The sequence below is a fragment of the Trichoplusia ni genome, chromosome 17, assembly GCF_003590095.1.
Source record: "Trichoplusia ni isolate ovarian cell line Hi5 chromosome 17, tn1, whole genome shotgun sequence".
NCBI classification, from domain to species: Eukaryota; Metazoa; Arthropoda; class Insecta; order Lepidoptera; family Noctuidae; genus Trichoplusia; species Trichoplusia ni.
Genome location: NC_039494.1, coordinates 2,274,319 through 2,295,089, shown reverse-complemented (window position 1 = coordinate 2,295,089; position 20,771 = coordinate 2,274,319).

Sequence of the window (20,771 nt, the reverse complement as noted above, 5' to 3'; positions counted from 1 at the left end):
ATAGACAGTCAAAAAGGTTCGAATGAAAATAGCTTATCCCTCTTCCTTATTTTACTTAAGCAAGTTCCTATCGAGATCCTATATAAACTTGATACATCCATTTGATATCGGAAAACTACGAAGTTCGTACTCAAACGGAGCCGCGGGCACATCTAGTACAGAACATAAACATCAAGACCCGAATCGAATATCTGTAGGTCATACAAATAACAGTCCCGATGCGGATAGATTCAGCGACCCGGGGATAAAAGGTTGATGCCCCTGAGCGCTTTAGGGCCTTATCACACGGATGATTTGTGACGAGTTGAAAGCGAGCGTTTGACGTGTAAGCTGCACGCGCATGACAACTCGGCGAGAGAGGCGCCATCTTGCTCACATGTAGACCACGACTAATGCTGAAGAGATGAAGTGAAGATATTACGGTGAGTGGAAGCAGCAGTAATAATGTAAATGTCGCTTGATAAGGTCTAGTACTACTGAAGTGACTTCAAAAGAGAAGGTTATTTGTTACGTATTTCATATTAAGCTTTAGACAAAGCAATCTAGTCTCCGACTAAGCTAAGATTATGTTATGAGTTCCAAGCAACTGATAAACATACTTATATATTTCTAAATACATACATAATGTAGAAAAAATACACAGAATAAATGCCCGTGTTTATAACACAAACATTTGTCCTGGGTGGGAATCGAATCCACGACCTAGGGTATAACAGTCGGGGCCACTACCTACTAGACCAACAGCCCAGATAAAGATACGTCAGATGCAGACATCAGAGTGAATAGCTTGCGCGGATGCATTTCTAATTTTCTTTCGTTTGCTAATCAGCAGTGTGACAAGGCCCTTACAACCCTCAAATGTCAATGATACGTATTAGTAGAACGCAAACCCAAGAGGCATTATTTCACATAGAGACATTAAATAAAATCGATTCTCGTACCTATTGAAGTTCGGCGATAAACTACTCGGGGCTCGACCTTAACGTTGATTGCCGATAGCGTCGCGGATAACAATGTTTGAATACATTATGTGTGCGGTCGTATGATTGATAACGTATTTTTCGTACTAATAGAGTGTAAGTTGTGTTTTGTATGTTTAGGCTATAGAGCGCCTTGTGGTTGACCGAAGCACAGATAGTGAATACCTACTTGCAAGCAGGTGTACATATGGTTCGACATTCAAAGTGGTAATTCTATTCCTATCCTGAAGATTTTTTTTTCATAGTGTTTTTCATATGTATATTGTGTACCATGTAATTATTTATGTTTGTCAAATCCTCTACTCATGTGGTGTGCAATAAATAATGTTTTCTCTATCTATGTACGACGCCGATGGCCAGAGTGACGTCTATTACTCCACGTCAAATCCACTAAGCTCGAAGTGCCGCGAGTTCAATCCCCGTGTATGACAAGTATTTGTGTGATCTACGAATGCTTGTTAAGAGGCTGTCTTAAGAAAAAATGATTTGAATCTTGATTATTTAGTAGTCGTTTTTTTTTCACAGTCGGACTGTCAATACGTATTTTTATAATGTAAGTATTTCTCCGTTTTTATTTATCGCAAAACCAAAATAGCATAAACGACTAGCAGGAAAATTCCCGAATCCACAAAAACTGTGCCATTTGAAGCATCCAATACTTCAAATCTCCGCACAGGTGATCGTGACACAGACAATCCACAAAGCACATCACTTCGTGTTAGAAAAAAATACCGCGACGTCCCAAAAAGTGTTGAATATAGTCGTAATACGTTCGCCAATATCTGAAATGCTATGGCGTGATATGAAAGGATGGCGCCATGTTAGGAAATAGGTTCCCGCAGATTGATGGAGGGCTTTTTCTGTCGTCACAACACGTTCCACATGAGACTACGTTTTTCCAGATTTTTCGAGAACTCATTGTTCGATATTCGGTATTTCTGGGAATGATGACGTCGATATATCCCATTTATGTTGGAGTTTTTGTCGGCTTCGCCTGTTGTGGCTTGCTTTTAACGGCATTGGATTTTTCGTAATGTGTTTCGGCTATTAGGTTAATATAGTTAAAGGAAATGGTTCTATGGCTCTATGTTCGAATAACATTCAATGTGTTGACAAATAAGTATTTTCTTATCTTGTGAAGGAAAAAGTAACAATAGAAATTGGGGCTTCGGTATCTAAAAGAAAATTCTTTTTCCTGAATTATATGATCACAAAATGTATTCAGTACAAACATGTATTCGAATGATATTATATATTTGTAACGAAAAATACAACTGTCAATTTGTCTATGAGGAAACTGACAATATTCCAATCAGGAAAGTTCACATGTGGGTTGTACATTAATCATAGGAAAAAACCCTCATACTCCATAAAACAATGAGATGAGTGGTTCTATCGCATGTTTCAGACTTCAGTAGGCCCACAGATGATGAATGCTGGACATAGGTGTGACGTCATCAAATGCAGTCAGCTAGATAAATGGCAGCCCTCGCTGTATCCACGTCGCATCGTTCGTTAGGCCGCCAGTAAGATGTGTCGGTACAACGTAAATACTGGGCCAATGCTCTATTGAGTGTAAAATCGCAGCCAGAGATTCGAAAATTGCTCAGTGTAATTGGAGAATGGGGAAGAAAATCTTAAGTGGGTAGTTTCATTTCAGATAATGTGGCGTTTGGTTATGAGTTGGGTAAAGTTTGAATTATGGTTTTCAGAGCTGTATTAAGGCTTTAGTTGTGTAATAAATATTTAATTCGGATCCAATAAATTTAAAGTTTGTCACTGGTAAAGTGTTTAACAAGAATGTCCAAAAAGAAACAGAAAGATTCAGAAATGAGACTCTTAACTTTACGTTATGTTAAAATTGTTAATGGCTAAAGCTCAGTATGGAAGAATTGTAATCTTCTAGTGACAACTCTACAAATACATAAATAGTTTATGAGTAACCTTTATTTTAATGATTTGTCGCTACAAAAATGCTTATCTGTGTACATGTCATAATAATATACAAATTTGTGACGGATAGACGAACACACAGATCTGTAGGTGAAAGCTAAAAGACCTTAAGTCCATTTATGTCATTTTTATGTTTTAAATTATTTTTATTCAGAATACCAGCATTGATTAAATGGTAAAAGGCATTAAGTCCAATAGCCGCTTATTTCGCAGATATTAAATTATAAATAACATTAAGTCCCTAGACATCAATATGGGTATGAACCGTCTTTAATGAGCTCTACTGAATACTTCATAAAATGTGATTTAAGGTTCTTCATTTTTCACCTACTTTTCAGTTATAGAACCCAAAAACATACCGGCAACAATACTTGAAATAAAGCCTAATACTGGAATGAAAAATAAAATAAAAAGCATCGTTCATGCTCGAGCCGGGTGTAGCACGAGTGATTCCCATCGGTATACTAATACTGTGGGTATCTTTATTGAGCATATTTTCCGATTTGCCGGCGCATGCCCGCCGATGTGATTTACGAGTGAAACCCATATGATCAAGTAGAATGTAGATATACGTTGGGAATGCTTTCCACGAGTCATTTCCACTGATAAATGACTGGTCGGAAGTTTGGATGGACATTATTGGATCAGTGTTACTTAGCAGCTCTTTTAGTGACGTTCATCATAATTTATGGTATTTGGATTCTAATCTTCTAATACATAATCGGGACATTATTTTCTTACGATTTCCAAAAAAAACACGAGACAGTTGAAATGTTTCAATATGTACAAATACTTACAATAAAGATCCAGGTTAAGCGATGTTAAGGTCATAAATTTGTTGGTTGGTGAAAAGTATATTTGTGGGTGAAATTTATTTTGTAACCAATTTATTCGCTTTGCCTATTTGTACGGCACCAAGCGTTGGTTTGATACGTCGCAAGTAACAATCGCAATTGACCGGATTATTTGTGGGTATAGTTACCGGCACGGATCTTGAGCGCTCGGCGCAAGAGTGAGGATCGCTTTGGGCATCGTAAAATAAAACGCCAATGAATTGCGCGTACTCGTCGTCTTGCGGCGCATGCAACTGCAGCAAAGAACGAATTTCAACCAATCACGAGTGACGGCTATGACGCGAGGCGCTGCGGGCCAATCACTGCACTTTATCCGCCCCGCGCCTCACTTCATACCGCAAAAGGGACCCAAAAAAATCACTTCTGCGCAGGTGAAGGTCAGCGCTCAAGATCCGTGCCGGAAACTATAGCTGTCTGTTTAATTTATAAATTTATTTTGTTATCTCAGAAAATAAAGGTGTTAATCATGATTACATTATAAAGAAGATCGTTTATTAAAAATAATTTTGATACAAATATCTTTTTGCAAAAATGTGCGCTATTTTAACAATGGCGAAAATGTCACGAATTTCTTTATAATGAAGGTTTTTAATTTCGCTAGCTAAATATTCTATTAAAATAAAGGGTCGAATAAGATTCTTAAGATACTTAGTTGTCATTTTTCTTATGTTATTCTTAATTTAAAATAACATTTTCAACAACAATGTTGATTAAAATAACAGCGTTGTATTTTAAGAGAAAAATAAAATGAATGAAAAATTCAAAAAACTTTCAATTTAAATATAATTTAACCTTTTTTAACCATTTTTTACTTAGTTAACATTTGCCTTATAAAAGGCAAACAATAAGAAAGGTTTACGGGCACAAAACTGTCTTAATTACCCACAAAATACACCAAAAAGAACAGCAAAAACCGGTGTAAAAATATATAAAAGAGATCTAATAGACATCGCCGAAATATAATCGACCTTATAGCTAATTATAAGAAAAAGCGTTGTGAATGTCAAACTGTCACAGCTAATGTGCGTTCGACGTAACATTGAAAAGGTCACGTCACTTGCGTAGGTTTCTAAAATTAGTAATAACTTAATATAATATTGATAGGCCGACGCCTAGGGAACTGTGGCACGATGTTTTGGCTCCAGGTGGTTTAGAATTGAATCGTGGAAGTATTTATAAAGTAAGTAAATCATTTGCCCAATTGTACAATACAGTATTCTAGATAAATTACAAATCTCTTTTGTAATGTATCAGAATATGTGTCTTTACATTTTCGTCCTATATTTTTGCCATACTCTGTAGCAGTGTGAAACACAAGATTTCTAAAACTAGAAAAACCAATATATATGGATACTGTAAATACATGTAGTCCGTATTCTTATTACTTGGGTATTCCATTGTATTCTCACAAACAGAGGCTCGAAACCTAAAAAACTAAGCCCTATTCACCCAACAATGGCATTTCAATATCCCGCACCGAATCTTCGCAAAAGTTTTTCGTTTTAATAAAAGTCGTACATAATTTCGCCGTCGTAACTATTGTTTTTCGAACAAAAGTACGTGTAATATTATACTGCAAGCTTCATTTCATCTGCGTATTGTTTTGAACTGGAGTAATGAAAAATTCGACTTCATTCGTAAATGTCTGCGTTGCACGCTACCTGAGAATATTCTTTTTGAATGTACAGACAACTGGTAAAGTGCTTATGAGTGTTCCCGAAATTGTGAAGTATGGAAATTCTCCCCTGTTACGTAACATGTGTACTTACATGAGGCTGGAAGATTTTTATTGGTATTTGATTTTTTTTAGCTTTATAAATAGGTTGTTTTTTACTATAATTGAGTACCTATAAGTCAATTGGGATATATTGCATCTATGAAATAAAATTACTGAGGTCTGACTCCTTTAAATAATTGATGATTACACAGTAAAATATTAAGATACAAAAAAATATTTTATCTTCACAAAAATAAATATATTGGCACCGACGCGACTGTTAGTTATTCCTGTAGGCTATACAAAAATTTGTTTTTCTTTTAATAAAAATACCGATTCGAAAATGAAAAATACTGGTCGATTTTGTCTCACGAAAAATGCTTAAAAGCAACGAACGAACAACGGAAATTTATTTTTAAACGAGGTAAAAAGAAAATTCACCGTGTACCATGTAGGTACGCAAAATGAGGCGCAATAACTACTTCCCTCTTGATTATTTCCACACCCGGCGCCATCTTTTCCCGCTTTATTATTCTCTCCAACAGGCATTTGCAGACTCTTAACTTTATCAAATTCAAATTTATCGTTCGAGAAGATATTTCGCAATGATTGTTCTGAGTTTGACTTAAACTGAAAAAGTTTAATTATAGTTCGGAAATGTTTCGTTTAACTGGGATTGTTGTTTCATTGTATAATTGGAAATTGTTTATTAAATACAACGTTGGTAAAGTACTTGTTTTATGGCTCAATGCATTTAAATCTAGTCAAATTATTCTATGATGAAGTGGAAGACTATCTTTTTAGGCTACCAAATAGCTTAAAATGAAATAGGCTTAGTATTTTGGTAAGCTTTGCCTGAACTGATAATATATAGGAGTAACTATCGTTGCAGAAAGACTTGAATTGAAATAAACTGTCTTTGATTACTAATTCATTTGTTATCCTTTAAAACCAAATTAGATATTTCAAAAAAATTCAGACGCTTTTTCATTTTCGAAACTATAAAATTGTTTCTTTTTAAGGTTCTGTACACAAAAAGTGAAAAGGGACCATATTACTGATGTTTTGACGTCCGTCTGTCTATCCCTGTATCCCTCACCATTCTGTCTCATTCACCGTGATAGATAGACAATCAAAATTTTTACGGATCATGTACCTATTTCTATAACAAAAAAAACCCGGCCAAGTGCGAGTCGGACTCGCGCACCGAGGGTTCCGTACAAACCTGCAAGGTTTACAAAGTTCGTTCATTACGACAATCGAGTCATATAAATATATATTTTGAAATGTAACTAAAAATTTATGGTTTTCGTAATTTTTCCTTTATCTATGCTATAAGACGTTGCTTCGTACCAAATTTCAAGATTCTGAGTTCACGGGAAGCACCCTGTAGGTTTTGATTCCCTTGCAAGTGTCGAAAATTTGCGGCATAAACGGCTGTATCTTTTGACTGCGTTGGCTTAGAAGTTTGATTTTTTCACAGCTTCAAGGGACAGTAGACCTGAGTAATTGATATAAATTTCAGCTTCATACCTCCACGCGTTCCCGAGAAAAAGGGTCTTGACAGACGGACGGACGGACGGACAGACGGACGGACGGACAGACGGACAACAAAGTGATCCTATAAGGGTTCCGTTTTTTACTTTTGAGGTACGGAACCCTAAAAATAGTTAAAAACTAGTAGGTAAGTTGTAGTTCCAGTCATAAATTTTTGGGTGGATAGGTTATTTTTGCCTATTTATACGGCACCACTGACCGCCCCCGTAGTACTTGATCGTTTCTTTTCCTATTTCTCAGACAATGATTTGCTCATCGCGTGATGTTACAGTGCTCAGATAAGCAGGATCACTGGAAGTGATTTGATTTGATTACTTTTCCCTGATTTATTGCAAAATTTTGGAATCGGTCAATGCGTTTCGGAGAGGTTCAATTACGTACACCATGACACGAGAATTTTATACATAAGATTATAAGCACGGTATCACACAATTTACATGAATAAAGAAAAATATAGAAAGCACTTTTTTTTAATGATTAAGAAATAATTATAGTTCATGCCATATTCTTATTACACATAATTGAGACTGACGAACTGTGAAGTCGACGACTTTTACCGAAACCCTCCAGATTCCTTCCGTTCATATAGTTTGTTATTCGAAATAAATATTCCCTTTATATCGTCTATAGTAACTATAAAGACAGGCAAGAGGTGTTTTGAAGTAATTAGATAAGTTTGTAGATATTCTGTGGTGGCCGCAGTAACAAGACCACTTGGTACTCGCTGCCTTGTAATTAGGGCATTAGCGCTCCTCAAATCCTAACGACTTCACCTTATAATTTATAGTTCTAAGACTTTGTTGCCAAGCGCTGTTATTAAATACGTGTTTGGACACGTAAATAGGATAAAATATTATCAGGTAGTTTGAATATCTCAGGCGTGTATTACGGTAATATTTTCTCTTATTTTTAAATATCTTGAAAATAGTATATCAATCTCCCAACTGCATTAAGTATAAGAGATATCAGTTTTATTTAATGTATGTAATAAATGTAAGCTCTCACTAGTATTGTATAGTCCATTTACCTTATTTGAATCGCAATCCTAAAAACTAATATTTTTGATTATGAAACAGTCGTGAGGATGATTCATATTTAAAAAAACATGTTACGAGCAGTCCTTGATAATGAGCTGACGCGGTGGCTAAAAATAGCTAACATACGTTTAAGTAACCCATTGCATTGCCTTTTTTTATATTACGGTGTAGTTTTGCAATTACACGTAATTTTAATCACCTATTGTATGTGTTTATGCCGTAGTAGTTACCTATCATTGTCAGCCCGAATGCTTCGTGGAAGCATTAATGAAAAAGCCTTGTAATAACGAACAGATTGTGTTGCTCTTCAATAAAAATGTAAATTGCAAAGTTTATTGTTTGAAAGTATTCTGCGAACACAAAGTTTCAGTATTGCAATTGTAAATAATACTGATGAATGCAAATCACTCATTATTTTCTATTACGCTATTCGAACCGCTGTTCATAATAGTAAAATAGGTATTATTGCCATTATAAACGTAAATGTTGACAATACGGTCCCTTTCTCGACGCATATTTTTTGTTAACAAGGGGTTATTATATGAGTTAACGTGTTCCCTCGAAAAACGAATATTCCTGTGACCTTTGTAAGCATTTATTGGGATCCATTTTATTGCTTTTGCTCGTATTAAGTTTTCTACCGTTGTGTTCCCTAATTTGCATAATCCGTGCGCTGGCATGTCTTTTGTTATACTAACAAAGAGATTTCAATAATCCGCCGATGTCCCAGTGTCGTCTTTTCGTTGAAGTCGGGCGCAGCGTCCATTGATGCTGGGCACGTAGTCAACTTTCAGCGAGGAATCGGCCGACGCCTGCAAAAGTTAACCGAAGTGTCGTCCGCCTGCACCGAGAAAGAACTCTACCATTATGTGTCCCATTTGTCAAAATATATGCTTCCCGATCCTATAATACGTATATTTTGCATTCGAATACTGACGGTATCAGCGTCGCAGGGGAAATTACGTTAAGGTGCTTGTGTCAAATTGCCCAATGTCACGGGGATGGCAAAGAGACTTAATAGACACACTCACCCTTTGCCCTCGTTACCCACTCGCTCAGATATTTTATTCACTTATGCGTTTCTAATGCTGTCAGTCATTTAATTAGTGCTGTGTGACGGAGTGATAAATGTAAATCACTTGTATTCTGTTCACGAACACAAAGTTGTGTATAAGTAAATTAAAAGTTGGTCACGTTTCCCTCTTTTCCAAATTACCGAGTCGTCGCCCGTCAACTTAGCATTTGTCGAGATATATTATTATTATAAAGTTATGATGGATGCGAAACGTACTTTGTTAGATAGAATGCGAATAACATCGATATTTTACTGGTATTTTTAGTGCAGAAGTTGCTACGTAGCGCGTTTGAATAAATCACTGAATATGAACACTCAATATGGAGTGATTTGTGATGAGTCTGTGTGCTCGATGTTGTGTTGTTTGGCAGTCGGAGCACGTCGGTCCAAGTTCCAGCTCTCGGTGGCTTTCTGGCTCCAGATATTTGTCAGTTTGGTAACGTACTAAGTATATCGGACGCAACTCGCTCTTATAAGAGTTGGCACACTGGCGTACATACTTTTTGTAGTTCAAAGGCATAGGTTACAGCTAACATAGTTTTATATGCAAATTGTTATGCCTTAGTTTCTTGATTTCTTGGGAGTGAGTAACTTTGGGTACATAAAAGTTTTATTAGTTTTGTATAGACCCTAAAAGTTAGGGACGGGTTGACGTCGTATTACTGTCACATTACAATACTGTTGGATGATTTATAAGCTATGATTTCGCTGAGTAGTTATGTTATACGTATTTTAGTAACTTGGCAACAGAACGCGAGTACATTAATTTCGAGCTTATATCGCTATTAGAGTTTTTATCGCTATCACGCATAATTAGGCCGTTTTTTGGCCAACACTCATACTCATTCCACGGAGTTTGCGATGGAATTTTTAATAATTATTTTGGTGCGGTTGTATAACGTGCTATTTAAAATTACCTAAATAGGTAATGTGGGTATTGACTACACGGATTGCCGACTATTATACAGACTAGTATAGGTCAAGCTTATAGTGCGCGAAGTGTCGCTGCTTCGATCCCCGCTTAGGACAAACATTTGAATGATTCGTTAATGCTTGTTCTGAGTCCGAGTGTCTTTGTGCATGTGACTTGAATGTTTGTGAAAACCCCCGCGACCAAGGATTAAATTATTTTCTTATTGTGTTACGTCTTAGTACGGGAGTCGTATAATAAAAAAAATAAACGATGGTTATAAAAATGGTTTAGGAATTTTTGTTAGTACCGCGATGATGATGCAGTGATAACGCCTTGCCATGATTTTATGTAGAGCCCTTTGATAAGAGATGTATCAGCATTAAGCCTTTTATTTGGCTATCAAATATGAACAACAAAACTGGACGAACTGAGCTGTATTTTTTGTGTCTACGTTATAGATTTTGATATAAAATTGCCCTAAATTTTTATACTGTTTTCTTATCGCTGCATATGAACTATGAAGTGAAGGGCCGGAGTTTTTTTCTCCGCTTGAAGTATTTGTTTTTGGGAAGGCGTGACAATATTTTTTTTTTATAAATGGAACACATATTAATTAATTAATACTTGTGTTAAACTTTCAAGTCATATGCAAAAATAAACCCAGACTCATAACAATCCTTCAAGGATCACCCAAATGCTTGTAATACACAGGAATCGAACCCGCAACATGTTACGCTCAGTTGGTTTGGCGTAGTGACTGCAAGTAAGCAGAAGTAACTATTATTGCAATCAAATTTACTAAAAATATATCTCGTCGTTTTATCAATATTCATCTTTTTTAATGCTTTCGCTCGAACTTAAAGATTGTATTAGGAATTGCTTTCTTAAAGCATGCAGATAGTTCTACGAACTCGTGACACGACAGACGAGTTTGCGTATAAAAGACAGGAGATCTACCATCAACCCTGAAAGAAATACAGTTTCAGTAGTGCAAGAGAGACGCCGCTCTACAAAATGCAGTGCCCTGTCCCGCTCGCACAAATGCCACAGTATTACTTTAGCCCGTGGTAGGCCTTCGGGTAATGACGTAGTCGAACGTAAATGCATCGGACGGCCCAAGTTCCCGAGTCCTTTACGCAACATGAAGAAAGTTTAATTAAAAACATCTCCTTAATATCAAGAATTTTCAAAGCGTAGCATAGAAAAAAGTTTTTATGTTTATTCGAAGTACGTTTCAAATTAAATGTTTGTTTTGAAGTTAAACGGTTTTTTTCCCCGGGATTCTCTTGTCGTTGTTACTTTTCCAATACATTATGATTTGCAAGATTCCAGTCTCGTTTGTCCGTGCCGCTGTGATTTTATGAAAAAGGTTGTTTTCTTTTTGTATTCGAGGAAATTACTGGAACTTGTTAACTGTTGTAATTTGTTTGTAATAGCTTTGTTTGGTTCGGAAGCTGGAATTGGATGCTTAGGAGTATGTTTTGTATGTTTCTTTGGCCTCTTACAAGAAAAAGTCATATCATCAAACTGTTTTTTGCAGGTGCCTTGTTTGTAGGATGATTAAAGTTAAATGTCTTAATATTAATTACTGAATTAGGGATATATTTATAACAAGTTTAAATAGATCAACGTAATGTCTTTCTTTTTCTTAAAAAAAGATTCGCGCACTTAGAAATTTAGTCCTTGTGTCTCGGGGGTTCCACAAACATACAATTCACATGCTCAAAGACACACAAACGTTTATCCTACGGGAGCATTAAATATGCGACACGATACGACACTCAGTTATCCGTGCAGTAAATTTTAGTCGTCATGTTATCACTTGTCAGACAGGTGATTTTTAACTAAGATTCATAACAGCATCATTAATTTCACTGACGTGTAAAAAACTACATTATACTGATGAGGCCAATGGCTGGGGCACTCGATCACGGGGCGACGATTCGAGCTCTTAATTACCGAACTTTGAAAATAACGTGTGTTTTGCGCGCCCAATGATTTATCGAGTGTTTTATTTGTTCCACGAATATCGTCAGATATTAGTTCTGTATAGGATTTACTGTTGCTTGTTGTTGTTGCGCATGGATATAAATTATACAGTGTTAGGGTGCCATATGCAAATGGTAAAAACTGAAGTTTATTACTAAGACTCCGCTGTCTATTCTTCTTTGCGTCTGTTTGTACGTCCGTCTACCAGCCAGTCTCATTACCTTTACGTCTAGAAATTTTCGTAGGTTTTTCAGATATACCCAAAAGACAAATAATCAAATTCGAGGTTCATAAATTTGTTTTGTATAATGGGAAACGGGAAAGAGAAAATGTTAGATGATGTCCACCTTGTTTTTATTTGATTCAGGAAAGAGTAGGATGTAGGTAAAGGTCCTTGTGTCGCCGGTTTTTCAGAAACATTTGAGTCACATGCACATAGATACCCGGACCCAGAAAAAACATTATTGATTACAAAAATAGTTGCGTTTCGCGAGGATCAAATTTGAAACACGTCGCGAACAGTATATGACGTGATGACGTAATCTACGTCTACCTACTATTCGTCAATCTGTGCAGTTACTACGAGAAGTAGTCACTGTCTACCTATTACAAAACTCCGTCCACTATTTCACTTGTAATGAACGAACGGGTTGACTGTAGCAGTGATTCTGCGCTCGTATTGCATCGTATAGCAGATAATTTAGTTTCCGTCGCCGACGCATCCCCGACGCGGAGCCCTGACAGACGTGTGGTGAACGTTGTCGCTGTACACATGGACAAAGGACGGAATAATTGGCATTGCGAAAATGCCCAGGATATCTGTAGCGTACAACCAGTAAACTACATATGATATGAAATTAAATAATTTATTCTGTAAATAGATGTCATCTGTTTTACATGACATTTTTAGCCAGCTGGAGTAGATATTCCAAGCTGGCTATCCTGAAAGAAAGGCCGAAATTCTATAAGACAGTGCTTTAGATGTCGTAATGTTTTTGTATTATATGAGTAGTTAAGTTGCTTAAGGGATTGAAATTTGAACGTAAAACTATGTCTATCTCGCCAGTATTCCAATACGGTGCTTGTAAGCGGAACTCCTTTGTTACTTAAAAACCAATTTCGTTAATAAAATAAATACACACTTGTATGCAACAGAGATTATTCCATACGTATATATTAAGATTATTCAACTCACATCGAATCGACTGATCGCAATCCCACTGAATGTTCAAAGTTTTATTGGTTGTTTGGCGAAGGTGGAATAACTTAGAGAACACCAAGGCAAGTCGTCTTGCGTGAGATGCGACGAAAACTCACTTACGTTTATAAGATTGATGCTTTTGTTTCGATTTTGTTACGAGTTACGTTGAATTCTGTCGAGGAAGGAAAAAAATATATAATGCTATGTATGTAGGTTTAGAGATCTTTATTTCTGAAAAGAGTTTATTGTTGGTAATTAGTTTGCTTACATGAGATAGCTTAAACACGTGAAAAATAACACTAATTTGTAATTATAATAAAACAGAAAAATAAAGTGTTATGATACAATATCGAACATTGAATTGAATCATATTGATGTTTTACAAGAAGTTAAGAATTTTACACACGTTACACGCTGTAAGAAAGATGCGCTGATTTTCATCATCTATAAAATGAAATCAAATTATTTAAGAATAATATTTATAATTTATCTCAATCAATATTAAGTTGGAAAATGTAAAGATTTTGCATTTTTTTACACTATGATTAACCCGATTAATTGAACGTGTACTTTAGCACATCTTCAAATTCTCATAGCTGAGCGACAACATGTCGTGTGAGAGGTTCATAAAGAACAAAATTTAAATAAACCGAACACTCAACTTTACCCTGACCCACAGCCACTAATTCAACATAGTTACCGTACTAAATAAAAACTCAAACGACATAAAATTCACCACAAGTTACAGCTAATGTAACACGAAGGGACACAAATCGCAAATTAAATAGATATCTTGTATAAGTAGGGGCGGAATGCTTCCAAACCTTTTTCTGTGACCGGGTTAAGCAATAGAACCTCGGCAATTATTTTCTACGAGGGAATGTCTCAAACGTAACATTACATTCCGCCATTACAACCAGTTTCGGCGCCGTTATCGCAATTCAGTGAATACGAAATCTGGTATTAACAATATTCCGATCCGAGTGCCTTGATTACGTTATTTTTGTATGTATTCGTACCTTTGGTGTTGAACTGATTCGAGGTGGCGTTATGTGTACACCTTGCCTTTAATACCTTTTAGCCGACTCCAAAAAGCAGGACGTTCTCAGTTCTCAGAACTTGTTGATTCATTTTTTCATTTAACATAAAATAGCCGTCTTTTAGTCAAAAAAAATTCATCGACTATAGCTCAGTACTTTCATTTGAAGCCGGTTGTATGTTGTTTTTGGTTCATATTACCTTTTGCGAGGAAACTATGCTTGTGACATTACTTATAAGCAAAGGTCGATATGCGATAATCTGGAAAGGGTTTTCTAGTTTTCAGCCGTTTTAAAACCAAACGGGATGAATCCAAGTAGGTAAATAGGGTTTAACTTTTGTTCTCGTGTGTTATTGTATAACTTTACTATTTTTATCTTGCAAGCCAAGTTTGTGCTGCTTTCCATACTTCCCGAAAGCATTTGTTGCATGTTGATAAGTGTTTTCTTTCTCTCTACTAGAACTGAATAAGTTTCCAGCATCCCTAACCAGATATATATTCATAGATAGGAACAGATATAGGACGAAAAAAAATTGTAACACGAATTCGCAAAAACATTATCACCCCTATTGATACTCATTCAATATCTATCTTATAAAGGAAAACCCGCAAGTAATCCATCATTTACTCATACGTATATTGGATTTCCTTTCCTCAACAAAACACAAATCTATACTTCTATTGTCCTGTCGTCTGTCGAACTATTTCATATTGAATGTACAGACACACGTTGTTTTATACCTCCTCAATACTCATTTCAATACCCAGTGTTATTATATATTGAATGAGCGATAAAGCCGCGCTCACAATACGTTTCGACGAGGTAATCCAGAAGAACAATCTCTCGTATCAGTGAAGTGCGTCAGTTTGTTTCCGATCAAATGGCTTGTATATCCACGGCTTTATAGACACAACAAGACACAAAGGGAGCTGAGATAAGCTGTGTAAATCTTCAAGCATACAAATGTGGACTCACGGGGCAGGGGCCTACCACGACGTCTTTAAGTTATGTTATTCTACCTGCGGAAGCGTGACAGCCATACTCGTGTATAGTGCTGTCTCGTTCCTACGAGTGCGATAATGTATCCTTGAGGTGTTGGTAGGCCCACAAGATACGTTTGTTCATCTCTCGCTGTGGCTGAAGTTTCCGTCCATATATCATTCGACGGATAATGTACTTCGAAAATTGCAAGGTCATGCAAATGTTTTGTTTGAGTTTAAAGAAATGAGATCTTCTTTGAAAGTTTGGTGCACTTCATTGTGTTTATATCAGGCGGAGGACGTTTTATGACGTTTGTTTATATTTTATGAAAACTTGGTCCTAATTTACGTGAGTCTTCTAAAGCAAAAAAGAAAATGATGTTCTGAGTTTTTATAGTAATAAATTTCCGAAAATCTATAATTGAAGTACCAGCAGAACCTTTTTTCAGGTTATGTCATGTCAGGGTCGGCTACCAGCCTCAGCAGATTTTGCTTTTTCTAACTTCTTCTTTTAAAACATTTTAATTTCTAAAACTCCCCTGGTTCAATCAAACCTTTCAAAAAGTTTGACTCAAACTCATATATGATTTGAACGAAACAAAAGTAGCATTAAAATTTATTATTTTGAACAAACCATCTACCTACGTGTCTAAGCTCCCTTAAGCAACTGACATGGATCAAACCTCACCCTAATCTTTGACCTGATCGTTATTTATGACGTAATGTAAGTCAAAATAACACTGGAACATGCAATTTGGTTGCAAGGCTCCGGTAACTAGATAACAAGAATATTGGATCCGTTCCCTCCTGAATATTTCAACCGCCTTATCTTCCCTTTGCTGCCTTCGCGAGGTATTAATTCCTTTGAATAATCTAAGCACAGCTGATAGGTGTATATCCTCGATTTTTAAAAACGCTGGACGTGGTCCTGATATTTAATTCCGGCCTACCTCTCTATCCAAATGATGTTTCGACAATCGTTAGCGAAGTTAAAAGGCTTGCATGTACGGATATGATAGTTCTAAGATACTTATCGGAATAAAATGTCGTTACCATTAATTTAAGGCTTCTACCAAAGACCTATTTAAAACATTACAATGATCTTATTTTATGTTGCTTGTTGAAAATGTTGTTTAAATCTTAGAATCAGTGTAATTAGATGAAGGAGTTATGATGTTTGTCTGTCTCGGAGTTAAAACTGGCCTCAGACAGATTTTAACTATATAAATGGTGTGTAAAAATAGTATGTTTACATGGTAATTAACAACTGAAATCAAATACCTGTCCTAGTATACTGCCGAAAATGAAATGACACATTTATACTCAATAGTTAAAAGCTGATCGCAATTTGTATGCTCTTGTATGACGAAAAAGAGTAATGATTTCTTGTAAAAAGTGTATATTTCCAAAGAAGTAAATTAGTCTGGGCTTAAATTTTGGGTGGAATATAATAATTAATAATAATTTCCTGCTTTTTGAATTCGACGAAAACTTTAAAAATTAAAACTCGGTATTAAACTTATACGCAGATTTCAAAGAGATTTCCTTTCTTATAACAGTGCAAGAGGTAGATAATTTTAGCATTTCTGTCGGAAATCCCGTTCCCATTGTTATTCTTTCATTTTGTTTAGTCGTATTACTTTAATATTAGCAGGATTGTACCAACTGGTGTTGCTTATTGTTTTCTATGTGGATGAAACTTTTCTCTATTAAGTAAAGTAAGCAAGTTTTTCTCAAAGAATGAACAGTCAACCCTTCAGTAGGAATTTTGTTGAAGAAAATTCCAATAAGTTTGTGTCCGGTGAGGGCGATGACCTTGGGGAATGTCAAACAAAGTTGCGACGAAGTGTAGGGATTAGGGGCCCGCTCTCGCGGGTGCGGCGTCAAGAACCGACATTCTGTAGCCGTTAGTCGTGACGAGAACTGGAATTCCAATTCCAATTTGAAATGACAGCGGTGGACACAGAAGGGTGACAATAAGCGAGGTGCCCGCCCGTACGTCTGGTGGCCAGGAGTTTACAAAGGATTTCTTTGTTTTATTAATTTTATTTATTAATTTTCTTAATTTTGTTTAAATGAATGTTGACTGGAGAATGGCATAGCTGTGGATATGAGAAGAAACTAGATTAACTAAACTAGTCTTTTTTATTATTTTTCGCGCATATTAAAAAATCTGAAAAACTAACAAAGTACTTCTCTAATGAATAAATACTAGGACTTGATGGTTAATTTTTTTTATAGTTCGACGTGGCTTTTTGAATTACAAATAAATCAAATAATAGTTATTGTTACCGTAATAGTCTTTTCCTCCATTTTTTAACTGAGTTGTGTAGTAATTTAAAATCTGTCTTTTGCATTTAGAATAGAATAGAAAATAATGTTTATTTAATGCCAGATAAGAACATAACGATGAAATGGTTTCAAGGAATTTCAAAAGGCCAATGTTTTACTTAGAAACTTATTTCCCAGAAAATATAAGATGAGTAATATTGTTATTTCACTGTATTTTGTGCTTTTGTAAACAAGAGATATAGTCACAACAACAATTTAAAGTTACATTTAGATTAATTGAAAAATAAATACAAGAATTACTCTAAAAAGGAAATGAAAAAGTTTGATTATGGTTAGTTATTTATAATGTGTATAAATGCATTTCTTTTTTTATCAGTCAATCTTTGTATTTATTTCCAGTCATGCGCTGGCTGTACCAACTATCTTGATTAAAACTGACTTATGTCTTTTAAGGGTCAGGCGATCTAGACAATCTCAGTGTGCTTGGTTTGATGGAGGTGATTACTTCTTCAGTGAGATTACTACAGCAAGGACATTTTCAACAAAAATAGCAATTGAAATATAATTAAATTAGGTTTTTACATAGTAGCCGTACCACTTTTTTAGATTATCTATGAATCAGAAATAAGTTTATGCCCTGTACTATTAGGTAACTGTTTGCCTCTGTTACTGTGTAAGACATGTAAAAAAAAATATTTTTTTAGGACTGTATATTAAGATTGGAAAATGTCGTTTTAATAGAAAATCGAGACTTATTTTTCAACTACAGAGGTTGCATCTTTCTCTTACCGAACTGCGTTGATCGTAAAATTGACTCAACAAAACAAACATGTAAATCAAAAAACTTTACTTTCATTAAAAATTATGATATCCCAACACAGCAACTGCTAACCAGGCAGTTCTATATTATGAACCGCGCAACATAATCTATAGTCCGGGATCTGCTAGCAAATTCCTAAGGCCATCGATCAGTTAGCTTTTGGCAACGTCGCGATGTACCCAGAGCGCTTAGATTTGGCTATCCTCCAGCCAACCGGGAGTTCTACCACCACGACTTAAACAAAAGAATCGAAGTAGTGGAAGCAGGACAGCGCATAACTCGGCGTGGAGATCCTCGTCCTGTCTCACTTATACATCTATTATCTTCTATCTTTAAGATCCAGTGGTAGGTCCCCAGGCACATCATTCGACCATAATCTGGTACCCTTTCACGTGCAATAGTGCATCGCAAAAAACATTTGCTGGCCTACTAACCTTGCCAGAATTGGCAACATACGTTACATAAATAATGCATGATACACATAGTTTTAGCATGAATGTTATTACCGGTTCTGTATGCGATGCTTGTATGATATCGTTTTTGTTGTGTATGTTGATATCTTGAGGTTAAGGGCAAGGTTTGTGTGTCTTTTTATGTACGTGCAAGGTTTTTTTAACTGAAATTTTATAGACTGATGAAAGTGAATTAGATTGTATGTATATTGATGTATTACTTTATTATTATATGTAGATTTAACTGTACCAGTATAGACTCTTAATATTTCGTGTGTACGTGTACGTTAAACAAATAGCAGAGCATAATTATTTATACTGTACAACATTCCTTATAAATTATAAAAGGAAATCTACAATTTCCAAGTAATCTAAATAGACTATTAATTACGAGTAACAAAGATTAATTGAGAACAGGCGTAAGAAGGCGTTGACAGGTGTATCAACATACTACCGTATAATTTAACCCGTGAAATAATTGCCGTGTGAAATTCCAGGTGTTTCTATAAATAATCCACGGTTTATGATTTATTATAAGTAGGTAATTAGGAATTTATAATTTACTGAACTAAGAGAGAGTTGGTAATTGACGTCTTAATTTTTAATTTGCTAAATGTTGGGACCGTACAAGTACGTCTTGTACGGTCCCAACATTTAGCAAATTAACCGTACAGCTGAGAAGCCTGAAATAATATGTAGTTCTAATAGTTTAATCGATGAATGTCTACTTTAAGTAACCGATCTAAACTCTGAAAACCTGTAACCTGTCCGGCGTTTAAAAAAACCTTTGCAATGCCCGTAAATTGCGTAATTAATGAGTCGGTTCCAATAATCTATTTTGAATAATAATTAAAAAAGTCGGACTCGACACTAACAATTCTCTACAAACAATCTACAAAAGGCAAAATTGGTCAAACTTTATTTTTGTTTTTGTTACGATAAAAATGTTAACATTCTACCACGGTTCTTGAGATACCTGCTCATAGTCGGATGGACAGACGTACATCGGATTCTTAGCAATTGGTTTTCCATTTTTAACGCTTCGGTTATGAAACCCTAAAATGTCACATGAACATGATTCATGAAAGTTCAGTTTAGTGGAGATAAATATGTTTGCGTTGCTTGTCACAGCTTCGGCTATTACCCATTTATTGTTGTTCAAGTTTGTAAAATATCAAGTAAATAAAGAAGAGCCATAACAAAGGATCCATTGTGCTTCGACTTCAGTAGCTATGTAACCTCTTTTGTTCTAACTTCAGGATTATTTTCTCCCACAAATATTTTAGGAGCATAATCCCTTTTCAGTTTTAGTGGTGCACAGGTAAGAACTTTTTACTTTTATAACAAGTCGGTTACTGCAAGTGCTTACCGAAGTTTGCGTTGTAAACACTTTTAAGTCAGAGAATAGATGGCGCTACGGTGCACGAACTTGTTACAACAATAACTTGGATCGTAAAGTTTTTTAATTGTAAATGTGTTATTTGAGTGATGAAGGTGTTTCGGTCGATGAGGTCCTGCAATTTATTGTATTTGGATCTACTTGGTCTTGGGAAGCAATGGGAATTGAAATCTCAAAAAAATTGAACTGTATTGGAAAGGTAAAAGAATATTTGTGAAACTTGTCCCACGAGTTCTTAAACTAGGATTGTTGACGGTGAAAAGAGATGGAGCACTACACCACGGCTAACGGCGTCTCAAAATTATGCGATACCAAGTCATCTAAGTGATATATTTTTTCATTATTTGTGTAATTACTTAATTTTGTGAATATATTAAAACTAGCACTACAAATTTACACGCATTTTTAAAAGCAATAATAAAAGCAGAAATATAAAACATATTTCTAATTACAAAATCAAACCTAATAGATACCAGCAAAACAAGATGGCGTAAATTAATCGTTTAGTCGAC